Source organism: Cygnus olor, chromosome 2 (assembly GCF_009769625.2).
Source record: "Cygnus olor isolate bCygOlo1 chromosome 2, bCygOlo1.pri.v2, whole genome shotgun sequence".
Taxonomy (NCBI): Eukaryota; Metazoa; Chordata; class Aves; order Anseriformes; family Anatidae; genus Cygnus; species Cygnus olor.
In genome coordinates, this window is record NC_049170.1 from 96,856,299 (window position 1) to 96,879,183 (window position 22,885).

The window sequence follows — 22,885 nt, forward strand, 5'->3', positions numbered from 1 at the left end:
CCAGTCTTATAGAGGATGGTAGCTTTTCAAGTGTGAGAATTGCCCATAGAGGAACTTGTGTAGGAGATGATGTATGGGTCAAAGAAATTGCAGGGCAGTGTAAACAAGGGGGCTGTCACTTATGTGGGACCTACTTTTTAATGACCATTTTGAGCTCTTAAATGGGACTGGGCTGCACAAAAACTTTTGGTATAGTCTACTGAGTGGTGGACATCCTTCCTTGTTTCTCCATTTACTTTTTAAATTTTCTAGGTTTGTTTTGGTTCCTTCTTCATGCTTCGTGAAGCTCAGGGTGAATAAAATATTCAGCTGTTCTGGCACCCAAACATTTCAAACAATATCTATATGTTCAAAAAGTCTTATTTTTCAGGTAAGTGTATTTATTCTTTTATTAATACCTTGTTTAACACTGTCCTACCGTTCAAATTCAAGTTGATGAATATTCAGAAAATACTTGCACATTAAGACTTCCATTTTCATCCTGTCCTGGTGGAGGAATCCTTGCATTATGCAAATGTATTTTCTTTTAGGTCTTTTAGCTCTCCTCCGGTCTGCTGAAGTCAATAGGCTGGCAATGTTGCAGTGGCTACTTTTCTTGCTGCCAGGCTATCTTTCTTTATCTTTCTTGCTACAAGTCTATCTGCAAAAGCATTCTCCTGTCTACAATTACTTGCATGTGCTCTCACTGCTCTTTCTTTCTGAGCTGAGAGTTATTCAGAAAAGAGGTCCATGTCGGCCACTCACCAAGTCCCCAAAAGTGCCCAGTACTGAGATGTGTTCAGCTTCTGTTCAGACTGAATTTTGTGGCTGGCGCCAGGAAGTTTTTGAATGTATTTGAGAATCCCAAGAGAGCTGGGATCTTGGGTTATGGAATTTAATAGTTGCTGCCCTGTTCTAATTCTGCATCAAAAACTGTGAGCAAGCACTGTTTTCTGATGAAGGTTGAACTGAAACACTTCCTTTCTTTATCAGATTTTTTTTTTTAGTGAAATACCTGAAATAGATGTTTCCAGACAAAAAAAAAGTAGATATTACAGATATTTATAATTGGTTTTGGTACCAAAAAGTAGTTAAATTATCACATTTTGAATGTAAATAGTTGGAATTGTGATTTATCTTAAAGACAGAAATTGATTTATTTCACAGTTTACAAAGAAGAAAATCATGACACAGTAAGTGAAATGAAGATAAATACCTAAATGATACATATTCCCCAAGGGAATGTCTACATTGGGCTAGTTCCACTGTGGTAAACTTTCAGTGTTATTTTTACCAGCTACTCTAAATATTTCTTAAAAAGCTTTTCCTCCTGACATATTTCAATGAAAGCATCAACTGTCTGGTAGGTTATAGGTGTGCTTTTTTAGATCAGTTGTTTTGATAGATATTTTAATTATCATAACTGTTGACTCTGGGGCCAATCCTAAAAAAAATGGAAAAGAAACATGTCAGTGTTAAATGACAGATGTTAAAAACAAACAAACAAACAAACAAAACAAAACAAGCATGAGGCACTCAAGTAGGCACACTACAACTGCAAGCATTAGGCACCAAATTTAGCTGCCTTTTATATATGTACTTTGTGCATATGTAATTTTCAAGAACAACTTTGCATAGACATGAAACTGCTGCTATTCAGATAATACTTGTCTATGACCACAAAGCTTGACAGACAGAAGTGAAAAAATGTCTCCCTTGTGGTATAACAAAACCTGGGAGATGCTTGCAGAGATGTATGACTGCAGAACAATTTCTTCTGCTGCTAGAACATTGCAGTTCCCAGTCTACTCCCAGGTCAGCTCATTGACTTTTGTAGACCTTTGGATGGCCCTGAGCAACTCGATTACGTAAGAAAGATGATATAGGTGGAAAAGAGGTTAGAGTAAATATCTTCATTGCCTGCAGCAAACTTAAGGTTCCCCAAACATTGAATGACTAAATTATATATTATTTAGAATTACAGTCTCATTGTGTCTCTATGTCCATTTCCTCCCGTTTTTACATTTCAAGAAATGTTAAAGCACCTCGCAATTATTAGCCTCCATTTTGGAAATATTTAGACAAGAGCACCTGGGTTCCATAGTCTAGTAATGATACTCAGGAAGATAGTTCTTTTACCCAAAGATGGAGAAATGTTATAGAGAAATGATCCCGTTCTTGCTAAATAACAGGACTTTACAAGAAAAAAGACTGTGAAGTTGACAGCAAAGCTCTTATAACCGTCAAGAGAACTGAGATTTCATGAGCTTTCTAATTTTTATTTTTATTTTTAATGGCCATCAAGAAATTTTTCAATCCTCCCTTGAGGAAAATTATAATTACTTTTATAACACTGAAACCTCAGGTACTAATTCTAGTTGAATGGATTCCTTAAGAGAAGTTATTTTTTAACTTGACTTCAAGACTTTTGGAAGAGACATGTGCTATGGCACTGTCTCTCTGTTCATCTCTCAGTTCCACACTAATATCTTCTGAATTTGCTGGCCAAATTCAACCAAATCTACTACCTTTAAGAGTTCTAGGTTACCTTATATTCTTTCAAGTCACATGAAAAATTAGTGGCTGCATGGAAGAAAAAGACTCAAATTAGCATACTGCTGTGGAAGGGGCAGGCAGAAAGCAAACAACAGATATTCTACTAGGCAGTCATGGGCCGAGTCTGTTTGGACTATCCACAGTGCATGTGCTGTCTTGCCATGTGGAGGTGGTTTGATGACAAATGGTGGTGTCAAGTAGGCTTATGGGGTGAAGGGAACCATCCATTCACAGAAGAGCTCATTTGACTGGCATTGCTATAGACACCTTCGTTCAAAAAGAGAAGATTTTGAAAACCAATATCACATGCTTTATTAAACTCAACTCAAGTCTTAAGTAAGGCTATATATAATCATTTTAATTTCTGAGGCTTCACAAGTAATCCTAGTTAAATATATAGAGAAGATTTATCATAAGATGTTTGTGCCATTTTTCTTGATTATCACTTACTGAGGCTTCAAAGTGCTCACTTCAGAGTGCTTAAAAGCCAAATTTTTTTCCTTGCCACAGCATCCAATAACCTAATAAAAGGCAGATTATACTGATTTACTGTAAGGCACAGGGGATAACTAAAATATAAGGTTTTTTGCATGTCTACTCCATAGGATTTTGAGTTCTTTCAGGACTACAGACAATGTACATGATTTTGTAATACAGGTAGAGAACATTAAAATTTTTAAAAAACATGTTTTGCTTCAGTATGATAAAGGACATGGCAGAAAGGAAGATTTTCCTTCAAACTTAAAGCCAAATGGACTCATGCTCATTTGTCATTTCTGCCAGAGGAACCTCCCTAAAGACATAGTGGCTGATGAAGTGCTGTCCTGCACAGCCTTTGGTAAGTCACCATAGCACAGTCTTTTGCCCTCTGAAAATAATGCTTTCTTGCAGGCAATATACAGCTGGCCAGTCTGGCTGTACCTGGTGTACCCACAAGGTGCATAAAGCTTTGCATTTATTTTAATTGAGAAGATATTGAAATATGGTGGAGATGGGTCTGGTGACAAAGATACACATTTTTAGTCCCTGTAGAAGTGCAGGTGCAGGCAAATTAGAGAATCCCGATTACATCTTATGTTATATGCAAATAAGGGGACAAATTAAGTTTCTTTGATAAATTTAGATTTTTATTTAGATAAACTATTATTTGAAGATGCTATGTACTTGATCTTTAATATCTTGGTGGTTTGAAAGGCCACAGTAAACTTTCTGAAGCAGATCTGAAGAACCATGTGGAAATACAATGTTTCTGAGCTAAACAGTGCGGTATGGTAGAAGCTGTGGTCTACCATTGGTTTCTTTTGCTGCTGTGCTTCTCCCTTGCTGTATAACCTCACATGACTTTTTTTATGTCATGAGCTGACGCCTCGGCATGTGATTTGTTCCACATAGATGGTCCATAAGATTCAAGAAGTGGTTCAGTGCTCCAGAGAGCTTTGAGAACATTGATTTATCCTGTAGATAGAGGAGGATTATCAAAGTTTTCCATTGTTCTTCTCTTCTGTTAGTTGCTGATGGTGTTTGTGGAAGAATAGGATCACTGTCTTTTCGGTGACATCAAATGCTTCTGCAGCTGGAGACCAGGAAAAAAGGAACAGAAGGATCAAACAACATTTTTTTTTTCTGTTACCAATGTATTTCTTTATATTCTCAATATATTTTTCAACCTTATAAAGAAATCTGTGAAAGGATCTGTGGAAAAACCCCATGACTGTCTTGCTTCATCTGCAAAATTAAGATTGCATTTCTGCTCAGGAGAATGCAAAACTTGAAGGTTTAGTTATATCTCATAGTATTATCTTCCATTTTTGGTACTTCCTTCCCCTCAGTGATAATGAGAATTTTTTATGGAACTACAGAAGTAATAAATATTATGTAGTATGTTTAAAGAAGGTGCTATGTTATACCATGTTCTTGTCATGTAGTAACATATTTCCTTCTTGCTAATCATTATATTTGTATTGCTTTGTCCTCTCATTGGCCTGCAGTAGTGTGGAGTGAACAGTACGATATTAACCATGGAAAACTAAAATATACTCACCTGTAAGCATTTGGAAATCTTCAGAAACAAGCAGCATACAAGAGGGTAGTGGTAACAAATGAGGCAAATAGACTAGAACAGGGTAATAAAAACCTGCCTTGGAAAAAAGCTCTTTTGCCTCTGGCAAAGCTCTTTCCTCTCATACTTTCTGTATTGTGCCAGTAAATGGTCAGTAGTACAGACTCTGCCTGTCTCAGCTGACAGGAAAAAATTTCAGGGGCTGTACTTGAGGATGTGTGTTGCTGGTTGTCTTGAGCTCTGAAACTGTCTGGCTGGCAGGTTCGACAGCCTGATTCCAGAAGAGACAGCTTTCACAGAATCACAGAATAGTTGTGGTTGGAAGGGGCCTATTGAGATTGTTTGGTTCAACCCCCCTTGCTCAAAACAGGGCCAGCTAAAACAGGTTGCTCAGGACTGTGTCCAGTTGGGTCTTAAAGATTTCCTAGGATTGAAACTCCACAGTTGGCCTGGGCAACCTCTTCCACTGTTTGAGGACCCTTATTTTTTTTTTCTCAAGTTTACACTGAATTTCCTGAATTTACACACATACATAAGATGTGCTCCCTCACCCCCCAGACTTTTCTTCTTCAGGTAAAAACAATTACCGCTCTCCCAGACTCTTTATATCAGACACTCCAAATCCTTAATCAGCTTCAAGGGCCTTTGCTAGATTTGCTCTAGTATCTCCATGTCTGTCTTGCATAGCACTCTAGATGCAGTCACATCAGAGCTCGACAGTGCAGAATAATCACTACCAACCTGCTGGCAATGCTCTTTCTAATGCAGCAAGGTGCTGCTGGCTACCTTTTCTGCAAGGGTGACTTGCTGTTCGTTTTCCACTTGCCAACCAGCACCTCCATGTCCTTTTTTGCAAGGTTGCTTTGTAGTCAGTTGGCCTATGGTGTGTACTGGTGCATGGGGTTATTCCCTCTCAAGGTGCAGGACTTTGCAGTTCACTTTGTTGTTCTTCTGGACATTTCTGTTGGTGTAGTTCTCCAGCCAGCTGAGGTCCCTGTGTATGACAGCACACCCATTGGACCTATCACTCATTCTCCCAGCTTTGTATGATCTGAAAATATGCTGAGGGTGCACTCTGTCTCATCTTCCAGGTCACTTATAAAGAAGCTAAACAGTCCAGGACCCAGTACCAACTCTTGGAGTACACTGCTGCTGATTGGTACACCGCTGCATCCAGCTGGGCTTCTTATGGATCAACCAGTGATTAACCTTCAAGCTGAATATTTCAGCCAGTTTTCAATCCACCTCATGACAACAACTTGTCAGATTGTCAGGAAGCCTAAAGGAAAGGATGTGCTTCAGTAAAATAAAATTACTAGAGGACCTCCCTTTGCAAATCATTTCAAGGTTTCACTTCTGTTTTACCTAATCTCTTGGTTTACCTCTATTTTAAAGAGTTAATTCTTCTTGTTTGAATTTTAATATATATCTGTATAATAATACAGATATATATACAATAATAATATATCTGTCTTTTCACTTGAAAAGATGTATCCTTCCATTTTTGAGGAGCCGGGCTGTTAATTTTACAACCTTTAAGCAAATCTGCCTCACAGTTCCCATCCAACTTGAAGTTCTGTCCCTGGCTCACCTGAAAAAGTAGCTCCACACCAGATTTTCAGGAATAGGCCATAACTTTTAATTCTGAGGCTTAAAAAAATAAATCTATTTTTTGTCTTGTATGAGATGTGCAGGCTGGTTAACCAGGTGTTGAACTTCCTGAAAATAATTCCCCTTTGAGGAAGATGACCAGTCTTTCCGTGTTTTAAAGGAGATTCCTTATTTCATTAGTTTGCTACATGAATCAAACTTTTGCAGATAAATATATCCTGCTGATTAAACCTTGTTTTCAGTATGGAAATCATCCTGAGGAAATACTGGTACTATCCAGAGCCATTCATACGTGACAAAAGATTAAAAAGTGCATTTTTCCAAGGCTTATCTACAACTGAAGCAATACTTCTTGGTAGAACTAGAATTTTAAGTACATGCTAGTAATGATTCTTCTTTCAGTTGCAAAAACAATTAAAAGATTAGTTTTGAAAAGACATATCTTTTCTCTCTAGCCACCATCTCAAATTGTGAAAATATCAATGTTTTTGATAGTTGTTCATTATTGCAACTCTGAAAGGGGAACAAGCCTCTCTCTCTTGATTAGTTCTAAAAGCGACAATGAAACTGCATTAGGAATATTTGTAAATGGGAAAAGTGCAGAGCATTCAAATAGTTTGGCTTTTGAAAACATATAATCATTTATACCGAGAAAGCAAACACGGATTTTCCAGAAACACTAGTAAGTTCTTGGCTCTTAGTCCCTAACACAGCAAAGTATGCTGTACATAAATCATTATATGGTTCTAAAATATGTGTAATCATGTTTTTAGTCACTTTTCTTCAATTGCCAAAAGAGTTCCAGAAGACATTTCATTTTATCAGTCTTAAATATTTGGAACTACTGAAGCATATCTCCAGAAAACTATTATCTTAAGATAACTGCATTATCTTAACTGTGCAATTGAAGGGATCTTGAAAAGTTTCCCCACTATTCCAAGTTACTTTTCAACATTAGGTGAAGATTGCCTAATTGCAATTTCTAATTTCTTTAAGGATGATGAGGTTGGAAGTGGTGCTTTGAATGACTAAATAACTACTTAAAAGTTTGTTTTTACGGTACACTCTTAAAATCATAACAGCCTGCTCTTCTCTGTGTTGGAATTAATGATGTAATGCTTTTTGTGAAAGGTAAGCTCAAAAAACAGTTGACAACTGAATCATATATCACCAGTCTAATTCTTAAAAACACTTCACATCAAAGCACAGAGAATACCAAGCAGTTCATTCACCTCCTGAATACCTGAATTTGTATTTAAGCTGCAACAAACAAAACTAAATGTAAACCGATCCAGTTGCTTTCTCTGGAAAATGTGCTGGCCTTTCAGGAAATCACAGATTTTTGTGACGGGCTGAACTTCCAAGTCTCAACATGGAACCTTTGCTAGAGGAATTGCAGGAGGGTAAGGTTTCCGTTGTGCACCTGCTTTGTGAGCCTCATGTAAGGAAATTGTCCAATACTCTATCCCTAAGATCTTGTTCTTTCAATATTCTTTCTGATTTCATTGATTTCAGTATGTCCACTGCTATCTTGAGTGCACACTGAAGAATATTTTTCTTTTGAAAACAGATGGTATGGAAATTTGCTAAATATTGATTCTGTTAAACCCAAGCTACAAATTAATGTTGATTTCAATTGAACATGTAAAAATACATATAAATTGATTTTAAAAAACACCTAAAGAACTGAAATGTTTGAAAAGGTAATTAGTATCAGTTTTATATCAATAAATTGAATTTGATAGTGTTACAGTGAAGGCAACAGGAATGCTGAATGAGAAAATTGGATGAGAAATAGTATTTCCTTTTCTATTATGTTTTCACCCATGAAAGCTGATGAGCCAACTTCTGAGGCAATTAAAAGCTGGGTTGTCAAGAATATGGCATCCCATATGGATTTCTGGTAACTGTACTGCTAGTCCGCCCTTTAGTCAGAACAAAACTGATCTCTTTGAGCTGTAACGAATAAATAGGTGTCCGTATAAAGTGACAGTAGTTTCAACTTGTACAGCTTTCAGCTATGAAGCTTGTTATATTACATTTTTGCTCTTTATTAAGGTTCTACTCTTAAACATATTGCATTTATTTGTTCGGGTCTTGCCTTTCGTATATTGACAAGTAATAATACATAAAGCCATTATTTGGGTGGGAGAGGAAAGCAATTGAATATATCTAGGTCCTTTAATAAACTTCATAGGTTGTATTTTCTAATTGATTGTTCTTTGGTTTATTTTTGGGGGGTGTTTTTTTTCATAATCAGCTTTTAGAGCTGTGGTACTCAAATCCAACTTCTTTATTCCAATTAAGGCCTAGTCACTGCTGTCTAGACTGGAGTAATTATGTTGGTTGTTTTCCTGTAATAACCCTATTGATACACCCCAAAATAGCACTGGCCCTTTTTCTTTTTCTTTTTTTTTTTTTTTTTTTAAATAGCTGATGTTGGCTGATTGTACAAATAATGGACCATCATCCATTACATGTAGCCTGTTTTTTGCCATAAAGGGAAACTGTGCATTAAATATAAAAATTGTCTTGAAAGGAAAAGGAAGGTTTTAGCCTAAAAGACGTTTTTCAGCCTTACCTGGGGAAACTGTCATATAAGCTCTACGTACCAGGTTGTGTGGCTCTAGGGAATCATGTCTGCTGTTTTCTTAGTCCCTCGTGGCAAAAGGGTGAAGGCAAGAGCTGGGATCTAATGAATTGCAGGCCAAGGGCAAATTCACCTTCCTGTGAAAAACTACATTTTAACACCTTTTTAATAAATTGGATGTTAGCCTGAACCTTGCTCTATTATTACCTGCTCCTTTGTTTTACAAAAAGCCATCTTACTTAGCTAAAATACCAAAAGGACCTGCTTCTGGGCACTCAGAATTGCAAGTTGGACTGGTGTACCTGTAAGATTAGGTCCCTGTCTGTCAGTGGCTGGTCTTGAATGTCTTCAGAGGTGGTTCCAGAGGATTGCTGACTATCTGGCATGGTAAGAAACATTGCTGTATCAGCCGTTAGTATTACAAGACGATCTCACAGATCCAGTCTCCTCAGGCCTGTGATTAAGTCCTTTTGACACCCAAAAACTCTCACAAATAAACTTGTAAAAGTAACATATCCCCTCCATGGTGTCAGCTTAGTTTAACACTTTCATACTTCTTTTCTTCAATTTGGAAATCTCCAACTCACTCTTTAATCTTAATGTTAATCTTAACAAAAGGGCAGGACAGCATAATTTCACAAAGCTATTCACAGACTGCAGGTGTATATTTTGAAACTAAGCTTGAGTCTGATTTTGTATAGACACTTATGTTTGCAATTTACTTGGAAGCTGTGTTTAGAATGGATCAGTCTGGCTGCTTTCTTCCATCATATGTGTGGAGAAACTTGCTTTACTTCTTTACCACAAGAGTTTTGGATGCCACTGGTATGTCCAGAGGTATGACAGTATTGCTGGAATTGTATGATTTGCTGTTTTATCCCATTCCTCAGAACATGCCAGGTTCTTACAAACATGTATTGTATGAACATCCAGAAAGTTCTCACCAAATATTAGCAGCAATGATGAGAGGCCTTGGGTACTGGGAATGGCACAGGTGGGTTTTGCCTGGGTGTTTTGCACTGGAATAAAGGAGAAAGTCTAGTACAGGGACAGACCTCTGCCAGTAGATGCTTACATGAATACTTGGCCTTATACCAGCTGCTGCAATCAGGGGAATGCCAGCCAGCCAGCCTCCTGCCCTGTATGAAGAACAGTCTCTGAATTTCCCAAAGAATGGTGTGATTCTGCACCATCTGTACTGACAGCCATTGTGCTAACTACACAAAAATACTTCACAGGTGTGTGTTTGGCTGGGAGAGACTTTTTTTTTTTTTTTTAAATGTTCTTTTCATTAGTATTCACAACTTAATAAAGCAATAGGCCAGCATATACATGTATTTTGAATTGTAGGACTTGTTATAGCTAAGGATTTCACACAAAATCATATGAGAGGAAGAAAGGCACATGACCAGCTTTGTACGTATGCTTCCCACACACCAGAAAACCACAAATATGTGCAATTGATGAGCAGCTAAATCAAATGCCCTGTTGGTGACGGTAGCAGCTTCACATATGGTGCTCTGCTTGACCACCACTCAAGAACTTAAGCTGCAAGTTCTGCTACAAGGCTGAAATTGTTGAAGACTTTCCAGGGTGCTTGGGACAGTGGTCCTACAAACAAGGAGGTGACAGGCCAAGGGAATGGGGCTGCCATGGGAGCCTGGACCTAAGTACATAGGCTATGCATCTTAAGTTGACCTCTGCTGGCTGGTGAGTGCATCAGCCTGGGAGATAGGAGACAAGTACTTGCTTCCGGACTCTGCCAATGATCTGCTGATGTTTCCTGGCTAATCTCTTTATCTTGCTGTGTTTCAGTTTCCTTGTCATATCCAACAAGGGATAATGCTCTTCAGGGGAAAAGTTTCACCTAGAAGAGCCAGGCAACTCCTTGAAACAATACGGTTTGTGCTTGGGATGTCACTACAGAAAGTACAACAATTCTGCTACAGAAAAAAGTTCCTTGCCCCTAACACATCCATTTGCTTTCTTCTGTGTTTTTCCACAGTGGTTGATCATGGATTCTAGCTATTCAATTTTAAAGCAAAGCAGAGCTGAGTGACTTCTATTTAGATGCATTCAGTCAGAGATGGAAGTGGACAGAAACTGCACAAAGCAATCATATTTTTCAGAGTATTTTGTAGGACCAGTTTTTGCTATCAGAGAACCAGAAAAATAGCAGACAATACTACTTAAGTCTATTTTTATTAATGGGATTTGTGCAAGTTTAAGATTCTCTCCCCCTCTCTCTCTTTTTTTTTTTTTTTTTTGTAAAATTGTTGCTCCTCCAGGGAAAGAAATGAGGTTTATCTCTCTTGGCAAGAAGCCCCAAAATTTGAGGGGAGAAGTGTGAGGGAGGAAAGACAGTCTGAAGTATATAGCCAAAGAAAGAAAAAATAATGAAGGTCAGAGAGAAAAGAATGACAAATGACAGTTGATTTTTGCATATGTAACAGATCTGGGACCTTTGGGAAAAATAGCAAATAAGGGTGGCTGGTGTTTATTTGGGAGAAAATAATGAGAATGGAGAATGAGGATGCGAGGAAAAAAAAAAAAAGAGAATAGAAAGGGTAGCAAGACATTTAAAGACATTTAATAGTGCTGTCAGGGGGTACCTACTGGGCAGTCCTGTCCTTGATCACCACAGCCTAACTCAGGACAATAAACCAAACCTGTTGTTCTGACCATACTGTGTGCGTCAAACCAGATTCCCTAGAAAGGAGGACCAAGGGGAGCAGCTTGCTTTCCTTGGCCAGCCAGGGAGTACCTGAGACAGATCAGGCATCCTGGTATCACCGTAACCATGACTGTCTTAGGCCTGATGGTGTTGGCATCCTCCTAATGATTTCCTACCAACATCTAAAGGTGTCAGTGGAAAGCTTGAGTATGCAGACATGCCCACTAGAGGCTCTTGAATCTAGTTCTTCCTGAAGTCGGTGGAATAAACTTCAGAAATTATCTGAAGTGGTTGGACAGATGTCTGATCACTATCTGTTCTGCAGTTTGGCTAAACGTAATTCCCCTAAAGTTAATTTATGTGGCATGTGCCATCTCTGGAAAGTACTGGTTCATCAAAAGAGCCACGGAAATAGTTCTAGTCTGTGATAGGGGTGAGACTACAATATGATTTTATAGCTGATGTTCACACGACTACTAAAATGAAAAGAAAAATGTAGGTAGAAGAATCAGCTTTGCATTGATAGAATGAATCTGTTACTTTCTTCTTTAACCTAGTGTTAAGAGGGATCTTGGGAAGCCATGGTAAGAATGGACAGAGTAGATGCAAATAAAACCTTTAGGAAATCTGCAACCTGGGCAAGTTTAGGAATCCCAGTGTTGTCCTGCCAACAAGCTGCCAGAGGCAGTTTGAGATCCAGTGGTGTCAGAAAACAGCTGCTCTGACAAGGAACAAGTAATAGGAGGCTATTCCTCACTTTGGGAAACTCTAAATTATCACCCACAACTGTAAGAGATTTCCTCTCATGCCCTGTTTTGATTTTGTTATGTGAGTGACTGTGCCTTTTGTACAAGGAAGTGTGTATAGTAGTAGTCAGCGTATAAACCTGTACTTAATATCTCCAAATGTCCTGTGCACCTCTCCAGATGGCATTTTTGAATAGTCAAGCCCTTTCTTTTATTGTATTATTTTTTTTGTAAATCTCATTGGAAACTGTGTATGCTGTATAGCTATCAGCTATACTTTAACTTGCCTTTTGAAAATACACCTGCAAGCAAGGCATTCTTCACCTGCGTGGTGTTTTCACACTGATGGCTAGCTAAACTCCAAGACACTGCTCTCACACTCCCCCTCCTCAAAGGAAAAGGAAGTGAAACTATGATACAAAAAGGCTCAAGGGTTCAGATGAGGACAGGGAGATCACTCACCCATTACCATCATGGGCAAAACAGACTCAGCATAGGGAGAATAATATAATTTATTGCCCATTACTAACAGACTACAGCACTGAGAAACAAAAAGCAAACGAAAAACACCTTCCCCCCAATCCATGCTCTTCCACCTCCTCCCCCTGAGCATCACAGGGGAACAGGGAATGGGGGCTGCGGTCAGTCCCTAATGCTTCGTCTCCACTGCTCCTTCGAGGTCACTCCCTGCCCCTGCTCCACGTGGGGTCCCTCCCACGGGATGCCATCCTTCCCGAACTGAGCCTGCGGGGGCTGCCCACAGGCAGCAACTCTTCAAGAACTGCTCCCACACGGCTCCGTACCACGGGGCTCCGTACCGCGGGGTCCATCCCCCAGGAGCAAACTGCTCCAGCATGGGTCCCCCACGGGCGGCAGCTCCCCCCAGACCCCCTGCTTCTGCGTGGGCTCCTCTCCACAGGCTGCAGCTCCGGCCCGGGGCCTGCTCCTGCGGGGACTCTCCATGGGCCGCAGCCTCCTCCAGGCCACATCCACCTGCTCCACCGGGGGCTCCTCCACGGGCTGCAGCGTGGAGATCGGCTCCATGTGGGACCCATGGGCTGCAGGGGGACAGCCTGCTCCACCAGGGGCCTTTCCACAGGCCACAGGGGAACTTCTGCTGCGTGCCTGGAGCACCTCCTGCCCTCCTGCTGCACTCACCTGGGGGTCTGCAGGGCTGTTCTCACGCCCCTCTCGCAGGTGCTGTTGCGCAGCAGGTTTTTCCCCCTTTCTTAAATCTGCACTCCCAGGGGCCAAACCAGCATCACTCATGGCGCTGCTCAAGAGAGGCCATCCCTGTGCCCCCCAAAACATTGCCTCATAAGCCAAACAACCTGCCTGGAAAAGACAGTAGAGAGAGGGGGCAGCTGGGTTGATCTCCTGTTTGTCATATGGCACCACTGTCCCAGTATATCCAGCTAACCCTTCGGGAAGAAAGCTGAAGATTGCAGTGGTAGCAACTGAGACAAGGTGGGAGGAAACTGCCTTTGGGATCTCCACATTAATACTGCCAGTGACATCTCTGCTATGGCTTACTCAACTGGGCAGCATAACAGGATTCCAGAGTTTGAGGTGGATCGCTTGAAAATGAGCATTTCTCCTCTGTGGATGGACTGGCATGATATTTTTCCACACCAAAATACTGGATGTGCAGGCAGCCCTGTCTGTGCTCACTTGTGGGCCATACAGGCTGAGAGGTTCATATTTCCAGCCAGGTATTTGCAAACTTGCTAGCCAACAGAAATGTTTTCAAGCCTTGGCAGGTGGCTCCAGACGAGTTACCCAAAACCAAATAGGCACATGAATATGCTAGCAGGTGTGCCCAGAAGCATGGAAAATTTACACATATTTGCAATCCAAAATTTCAGCACTTCTGGTAAAAAAATTGTTTAAAGAAAAATTTAAAAAAATGTTTAACAAATATTTTTCAAATTGTCTTCATTTTTTAATCACGTTCATAGTTTTCCTTATCTGCAGCATTTTAAAATCAATTATAGAGCTTCTCACAATTTCATTGAGTTTAAAAAGTCTGACAGTTGTGGGGAGGAATTCTCCCTCCTCCTATCTTATTCTGTCACTGTTGTGACAGACTGTAATGGCTTGTAGGATGGTGGGAGGCAACTCTGAGGAGCAGTGAACTCAGGAATAGTGCATTTATCCTCTTTGAGCTCTCTAAGAATATCCCTGTGGACTGGTGTAAGATTGCTTCTTGAGACTCAACATTTTCTCTTTTGGAGGCCAGGGGATGCTTTGGGCTCCATAGTGATTCTATGCAGGAGTATTGCAATGGAGTGCAGGCACAAGATCCAGAGAGTGGGATGTTCCTCTCTTACTTTAGGATTTGTATCTTGTTTTCATTTATATTACAAAGACCTTGAAGGTTTATATAAAAGCATACGTATTTAGCTGTCATAGTGCTTTCATATCAGCTGTCTTCTAGCAGTCCCGACTAAAACTCACTCATGCTAAGAGCCACACTAGTTCTTTGTAATCTGAGATGGAGGATCTGCCGAATCCTGGGAAGCCATCTCAGACAGTGAAAGCCTTTGGACTCTGCATATAGTCATGGTGTCCTGAAGCAAAGTAGATTTCGAGGAAAGCAGGGAGAGCTGCAAACCAATTTACGCATTACCATACGAGAGGAATTCATTGGTCAAGAGATGGGAGCCATGCCAGAGAGTGCTTGGTGTCACAGGCTTGGCCTTCAGGGTCTAGCTCTGGTGGATTTAACTGTTGAGGCTCAAGGGGATGACGAGACAAAATGAGACAAATGAACTGCTTTAATGGAGGGATTGGGTTAGAAAACATAGGGTAGGTTGGGAGTGTCCCGTGTTTCAGAAGAAGGGTATGATTTGATCAGAAATCCCAGTACTGGTCCAAAAAATCTGAACTAAGCTCAAAGGAAGTCTCTGAAGGGATGCTGAAATGGAGGAAGGCCTTATTTTTGTATAGATCCATGTGTCTACTGTGATATGAACTAAGTTGTGTCGCAGTCTTTATGAACTTTGTTCATAAGTCTGACTTTTCATTTTGGTTTACTTAGCTCTATCATGTTCCTTTAGAGAGCAAAATGGTACGCCAGAAGGCTTCCACTTCCAGGGGAGATAAAGGTCTGGGAGATTTTCAAGTATTTCAACCTGAGACAGCCTGAGAGACCAGCTGTCAATCCTGAGGAGACAAAAACGGATTGGAGCTTTTGGATGTCAAACAGATGATCTAGAACCTGAAAACAAGAGACTGCAGGTGAATGAACTCCCAAAGTTGGAGGCCTCAGCTTGGGGGGAGGTTACCAACCAGACACTCTGACACTTTCCTATTTGGCTATGCACAGATCTGTAGCAATAAAGTTTTGCTCTGTTCAGTGGCTTCCTTCGAAAATGCGAAGTATGCAATTTCCACCAGTTTGTTGTCATTAAAGGCTCACTTACACTGTTTTGTTTTGTTTGATTTTTTTTTTTTTTTAGTATATAACAGTATCTGCTACAATATCTGTTTGATATTGCTGATGCTGTATGTCTGTTTCTTATGACTTTCCCACTTTTCTCTTATTTTATGTGGTAAGAGCATGGGGCTCTTCCTAGAATATCTGCCTCATCAACATCTCAGTAAGTCTGCAGTAACAGACCTGTGGTCCAGAAGAAAAAACAGAGCTAGAGAGATGAGATATGGTTAGGGGAAGCTTGATGAAATGTCAAAGCATGGCCAGATATTGCACGCACATGTTTCTTACGCTGCTTAATTCCATATGCTTTTGTGCAAATTGGAAGTAAAGTATTAAAAATATAGAAATGTCTCTACAGCATATGTTTCTTCTTTACTCAAATATCCCCTTGGTTGGAGGTTAAACTGTGAACCAAAGTGTCACAGGCAGCAAGATCTGTTCTGTGCAAGTGTGTCTTTGTCTGTATGTGTGTAAAGTTCTGGGAAAACCTGGGACAGAAGGAATCCCTTGTTAGCCATGTAGGGAAGGGAAGGGCAGCTTGAGTTGTGGTTTCCCTGTCACAGAGCATCCAGAAGAACATGAGGCACCAAGAGCTCATCCTGTAGATTCCTCATCCCTCTCTGACAACATCCAGGGGTCCTAAGGACTGTTACTGCTGATATGCCCAGTTACGTCTGCTGTCTGAATCACAGTTTTCCAGAAACCTAACTTTTAGGTGGCTTTCATCTAAGGATGAAATGTGGCTTGTTGGGACTCCAATGTAGTTGCACTTCCCAGAAACAGTAGAGACCCTTCTCTGAGTGAGCTGACCTGTATGGACTACGCATGTTCACAGGATCATAAAACTGCAAGGAAATGGCCTGTTGATAAGAAAGCAGCAGGTTGGTGAGTGCTGAGCAAAGAGGAACTTGCTGGGGGCTACAGGCATCCCATCTCTGTAGAACAAACCTTCCTGTGTATCTCCCTCCTGAACAGGTATATTTTGAGTCAGTAGAACAAAAGTGCTGTGCTCTCAAAGGCAAATACAGTCTTGAAAACTCAATTCAAACCCACAGTAGGGAAATGGTGGCCACCACAAGCACTTCATTACAGAATCCCCCTACATGTCTGAAATCCTGGCTGTAATTTCCAAATTTATCTAAGTGCATTACTGTGCGGTGACTGGAACTCCTAATTCATAGAAAATCTAGTGATGATCTCTGATAAAAGAACAATAATGGATAGTTCTTTTTATTTTATTTATTTTATTTTTTTAACTATTACATTCAGTATTTCTGCCACTGACTATGAGATTTTAGTCAACAGTCACCAATTTTAGCCTATGAGAAAAGGAATTGCCTTGCGGCAGGTGAAGCAACTGTTCTGAATAGTTTGTCTTCTAACAGTTTATATGCTCTTCAGAAAATGGACTGATTAGCTATAAATATTGGATGGAAGTGTGAGTATTTTAGCTGAACTGGCTCTTTTTCATCCTCAATGAACCTAAGGAAAGGGAAGGGAAGGGAGTCTGCACAAATCTCTGAACGAAAACTACTGAGTTTCCTTCTATTATTGTTCTCTTAGAAGAACTGCACTTGAGTGACTAAGTTAAATAACACAAGCAAAAGATGATGATTCATGCTGCTTTTCCTGGTAGTTTCTAATGTTCAAAAGCCAGTATCACAGCTGCAGCTTTGAATAAATGCGTGGGGAAGGGAATAAAATTATAGTAGGTATGTTAGCGTAATGTTCCCAATGTGCAGCCTGTGTATGTGATTACCTAATATTCCTTACCAGCTGTTTCTTAACATTAGTCATAGTGATCTAAAACAACCACCCTCTCTTCATTTATCTCAGTAAACATTGTTCTTTTTGAAGAGGTAAGCTGTTTAGGAACAAAAGTTGTTCCCTCCTCCCCTTCAGCTCTTTCGTATGCATGTCGTAATCATCTTGAATTGGATGCAACTATAGCCAGCTTTGTAGGTAATAAGCAGTGAAGAAATATTTAAATATGGTAATAGCTATATTTGAGTTCTGTTATGAATGTGTTTCATAGTTTAGTGGAAAACGTAAGGCTCTGTTCTCATGTCAGTAGACAACAAAAATAAAAGAAGGAAATGTATTAGTTTTCTTATTTAGCACTACACTTCTCACTTTCCAAATGGAATCAAGATATCCGTTGCAATTCAGTCTTTGCCTTTTCATGTGTAGTTGCTTATACTGTGCAACCACTTTGATTTTATTTCAAACATGCATTGCCATCATTCATTACCTGCTCATGCTACCATCTTTGTAAGTGCCTGCTTCTGCTCCACTTACTGATGATGAGCTGTGTTTTATTTCAGCTTGCCTCCCACTAAACTCAGTGGGACATGTGTTCCCAAATTCACTGGGACACATTCAGTGGAGTAAAATGCTGCTTGGGGAGAGGAGAATCTGATCAAGGTGTGTCTGAAGGAGAAATTGTAGGAATGCTTGTGAGACTGAGGGGAGGCAGTAAGTGAAGAGAAGGTACTTGAAGCCACAGGGTTAGGCTTCAAGTACCTTCTCTAGCTAGATAGGGTGGTGATCTTCCTCAACATGACAAGTTGCAAACTAAAACCTTCTTATAGCTGAAACCAAAAGACTCATTCCTTGCTCCAGAAGAAGGCTAGAGTCAAGACATAAAATGACGTTCAGGGTCATAAGCTGATCATAAGCAACCTGATCTGGACCATGTGATCTCTAAGAGGGCTACTTTGTTTTTGTGTTACATCTACTGGAGCAAGAGTGTAGTTTTGCTTAAAAGTGATCATTTCTCGCTGGTTGGTTTAAGGAAAGACCAGATTAGTCTGTACTGTGGTATGTATATGACACTGAAGTGGAAGATGAAATTTCCTACCTGTTCTGGAGCACAAAACAGATCAATAGGAATGCTTTCTTGTCAGATGCCAGTAATAAGAAAGATTTGTGCTCCTCTGCAAAAATAAAGCATTCACAAAACAGAAATCGATTAATAACTATTTGGATTAATAAGTATTTAGAAAATGTGAGTTAAACACCTTAACAACAATAATCCCAGAAGACTAACCATTGTGTTGAAATAATCAAACTGGGCATGTATGGAGGGGAAAAATACTTTATTTGAAATCTTGAAGGCTAGTAAACAGACGTATAAGCCAGATATCAAGGAAAAACAGAGAGAGAGGCTCACCTGAGTTTTAACTGAAGATCAGTGGGGAGGTCTCATTAATATGTGAAGTGTAGTGTATTTATCTCCTTATCAACATATAAGCGGTGCAAAACCAAGGTTGATTTCTGTACTGAAAAAAGTATGGTTTCTTTTGTCTTTCTACTAGCCTATTCAAATGGTATCTGCTTCTCTTTCTGTTGGCATTATATTCTGATCAAATTGATAAGTAGGCAACACAGAAGAGCAGCTTTCTGATCTTGGACTGCAGGGTGTTTTTTTTTTTTTTAATGATGTTTTAAAAAAAGAACAACCAGCAACTAAAAGAAATTCAAGTTATTTTCTTAGTACCTGCCAGTGTGTAGCCAAAGCTCTTATTTGTAGAAAACAATCATGTTAATCATGCATTCCTAGAAAACGAAGCGTGCCCTTTATAGACATCAGAAAAAACTTCAAATCTGAAGCACATTGGTCAGTACACCACTTTCTCCTCTTATACATATTTAATATATGTAGGATATCTGCACAAAGTATGTGCAGTCAGTGTTTCTCTTTGTACTTCCAATTAGATGTTTGCTGCAGCACAAGAAAGAGATCTGTCAATTGAAGCATATGTTAGGAAACTTGACAGCCTAAAATTTGAGGCATAGCACTCAAATACCGAACTCAAGTCTTCTGTATAGGTAACCAGCTGTTATTTAACAAAAAGATACCACGTAATTATTCATAGTGAAAATATTTATAGTGAGCACATAAGCAATGAAAGTATGCATTCTGGAATACTTTTAAAAACAACAGTGTTAAGGAAATTTATTTCTGAGGAAGCTTAATCCTGTGTACTGCTATACTAACTCACACTCCTGCTGTTGCCCATACATTATGTTCATGAAAAGTAACGGCAGTAACATCTGTTATCATCACAGGATATTTTCAGCAGACCATTAACATGCATTTATCCCATATATGCAGTCTTTCTCTTCTCACCTCTTCCTCTGAGATAACTACCCCTTCTTCTGTATAAACATGTTGTGCTTATATAACCTGAACCTCCAGAAGTTGAAAAGCATTCACAACATATCTGGATCTTTTGCCAAATCCTTCTTGGCTGGAAACAACCAAAAGCCTCTGGTTGGGAAATCCTCAACATTTAGAGCATCCAGGGCTCTTGAAAACGAGTAGTTTCTTCTCTTTAGTTTATCTGATTCAACAACAATGTTCCCTGTAGACAAAATGTTAATATTTCTGAGATGCTAGCAAAGACAGCAACCTATCTGCTGGATTTCTATACAACACACAACACTTTTCCTTCTTAAACCAGTTGAATCATACAAGGGATTAAAACACTTCTTCTTCTTCCTTTTTTTTTTTTTTTTTGGACTTACCAGGAAGGAACAGTGATCAACCAGCTAATAAGTTAATGATACACTCAATTTTCATGGTTGCCTCTCACAGTCCCCCAAATTTATAAACTTACTGTGGAATTTACCTTTTATTAGCAGAGCCTCGCCCCATAGAAAAATGATGAAATAGCAACTCTTTATCATCAAGCTTGTGCAGACTGGGAGAACCAACTCTGATGACATATCATTGGTCTCTTTTTTCACTTTTTCTCATCCAGCTAGTGGGTGTTTGGTTATCACTCAAAACCTGATTGAGTCTGATTCACCAATTATTTGAGCTCTAGCTTATCAGTACTTTGTAATATCAGTCTCAATACAACACAGAGAGTTACATTTGTACATCTAGTTAGCGAGGTCTTCCACTGTTCCACACATCCTCCTTTCACATAGCAAGAATTAATTATCAACAGTAGTGTAACACAGAGTTTCAAGACCATTCAAAAAACAATCATTCAATGATCTGTTATTAATTTCTTATGCCCTAGGTGGTTGCTTCCTTCCAAGCTGTATTTCCATGAATTCTGGTTACTTTCTACAGTCTAGCTCGTGACAGTCATTGACAGGCAACCATTGACAGTTATCTGAAATTTCTGTCTGTGTTAGCACTATATAGGTGAAACAGCCTACTCAGCAACCTGTATGTTCCTCCCTTACATTATCTGGATTCGGGGAAATCATAGAATATGAGCATAGCATTTATAAGCTATGTCCCCTACAGTAAAGAAATATGCTGTTCTCACCATCCTTACTGAGGCTCTTCAGTCCGGTCTCATCTTCAGCAGCAGTTTCTGAAAGTCACAGTTCATATTTCATCTAATCCTGGTCTCTGGTGAATAAAGCATTGTGTACTTATCAATCAAGATGAAAGATTTTGTTTGCACACATTGTTATAAGAGCAAAACTTCTTCCTGAAGACTTCAGTGAACAGTTCAGTTTTGCACTTCCTTTCAGAATGCATCAAGATTAAAGGGAAAGGAGGCAGTCCTGGGTTCAAGCAGCATTTCAGCTTGGCAATAAAAATAAACAGGAGCAGTCACCCTGAGTGACTTTGGCAAGTGCCAGAATTGTAGTGTTGGACACATAAATTCCATGTAAAGGAAACAATATACCTAGCAGGAAGGGCAATACAGCTAAAGTGAGACCTTTGATAACGTTCCCTTGCTGTCAGGTAAGGATGATGTAGAAAGCTTCCTGGAAACAATGAATTAGGTGGAGAAACATGCTTGGGCCTCCTGTGCCACAGGTGGAAAGTGAATCCATTGTACTATGGAGTGAAGTTACAAATTAATAGTATGAATTATTGTATCGTCTTCTAAAACATTTTTTAATGTTTTGCAGAATGACTGCCATAAGAAATACAATAAAATGCCAACAGTGGTCATGCAGTAATTGGGAGCAAGACTCCTTTAGCTCAAGAAGCTGCAGGGTAAGATTCTGTGTCCAGTGTTAGAAAAAAAGGTCAGAACACATGGGCCCTTATGGCCTGAAAAACCTATGAATTACTTCAATAGAGGTAACACCTGGCACACTATAAAGACAAATCTCAAAACTAGACGTTAAATTTCTTTGTATTTCTGTTACAGCATACAGAAATAAAGAAATGAGAGCAGGGCCGACAAAAGTAATGGCACTTTGAAAGTAGAACATGTAAGAAAAAGAGACAATAAAAAGTTATGAGAACATATTAATCACACAGAGTCTCACCATCTGTTGCCTCCATATATATACCCCATCCTACTGCTCCATATGGTACTCGAAGATAAATACATATATTGATGGATAACAAGTGAAAAATAGCACACAAGAGGTCTAACACACATAGTAAATAAGCATATGGCAGAATGACCCCATTTTGGTGTATCTGGTATGACCTCCCAGAATACACAGAGCAAGGGAAAGAAGTGATCAGCAAGTGAGCAAATGTGGCATTAAACAGATCTAGTGACTTCAGCCAGTGAGAGCTCAAAAAGCCTGAGCTATGGAAGGAGCCTTAACTAAATAAACAGTCTACGGACACTAAACATTGAGAAGAATGGGACATCATACGTCCAGAGAACTCTGCCCAATTGCGCTATCACTCTCTCTTCCATACACACCCAAGTGTCAATGTTTTCCTCTATAACAAAACCTATTTTGCTTTCTATGTGGAGGCTTTTCAGTGTTGGAGTTGCACATTTAAGGAACTAGAAATCATTGAAGACTTCTTCTGTGGACTGTGGAGCAGAAGATAGAGGTGAAAAGTCTTTGCTTCCTCTTTTCTGCAGATTGTTCCCTGTGCAAGGTGGAACATTGCTAAGCTAAGAACCATGTCTTCTTACATCACAGGAGGCCTGCCTGTAGAGCAAGTGGAAATAATGCTGCTCAGAAAGTGGATGGTGTTTCAGAGGAGCTGGTAACACCTCTCATTCTTTGCTTCCCTCCCCTTCCTTGTCCTGCCTGCTGAGTTCTAGTTCTGGATAGGAAGGAAACTCCACTCCACTCTGTGCATCATGAAGGTTAGTCATTTGTCTAAATGCTGCGTTTTATGGCATTCCCTGCCAGAAGAGCTTTTTTTTTTTTTTTTCAATCCCAAACTCAAGGAGATATGTAGTCTTCAGCTCTTCACCCTGGTTAGAGGAACTGGTTTGGCAAACATCCTGTGGCCAATTTCAGATGTTGATTTTGTGTCTTCCAGTCCTGTCTT

General features: G+C 39.7%; 1 long non-coding RNA gene across 1 annotated transcript; it reads left to right on the forward strand.

Moving 5' to 3' along the window:
* The first annotated feature begins 217 nt into the window (after nt 1-217).
* Nucleotides 218-5,970, forward strand: LOC121065623. The gene is made up of 3 exons (XR_005817201.1): nt 218-370; nt 3,319-3,373; nt 5,686-5,970. It is a non-coding gene; the product is annotated as an uncharacterized LOC121065623 (long non-coding RNA).
* The last annotated feature ends 16,915 nt before the right edge of the window (nt 5,971-22,885 follow it).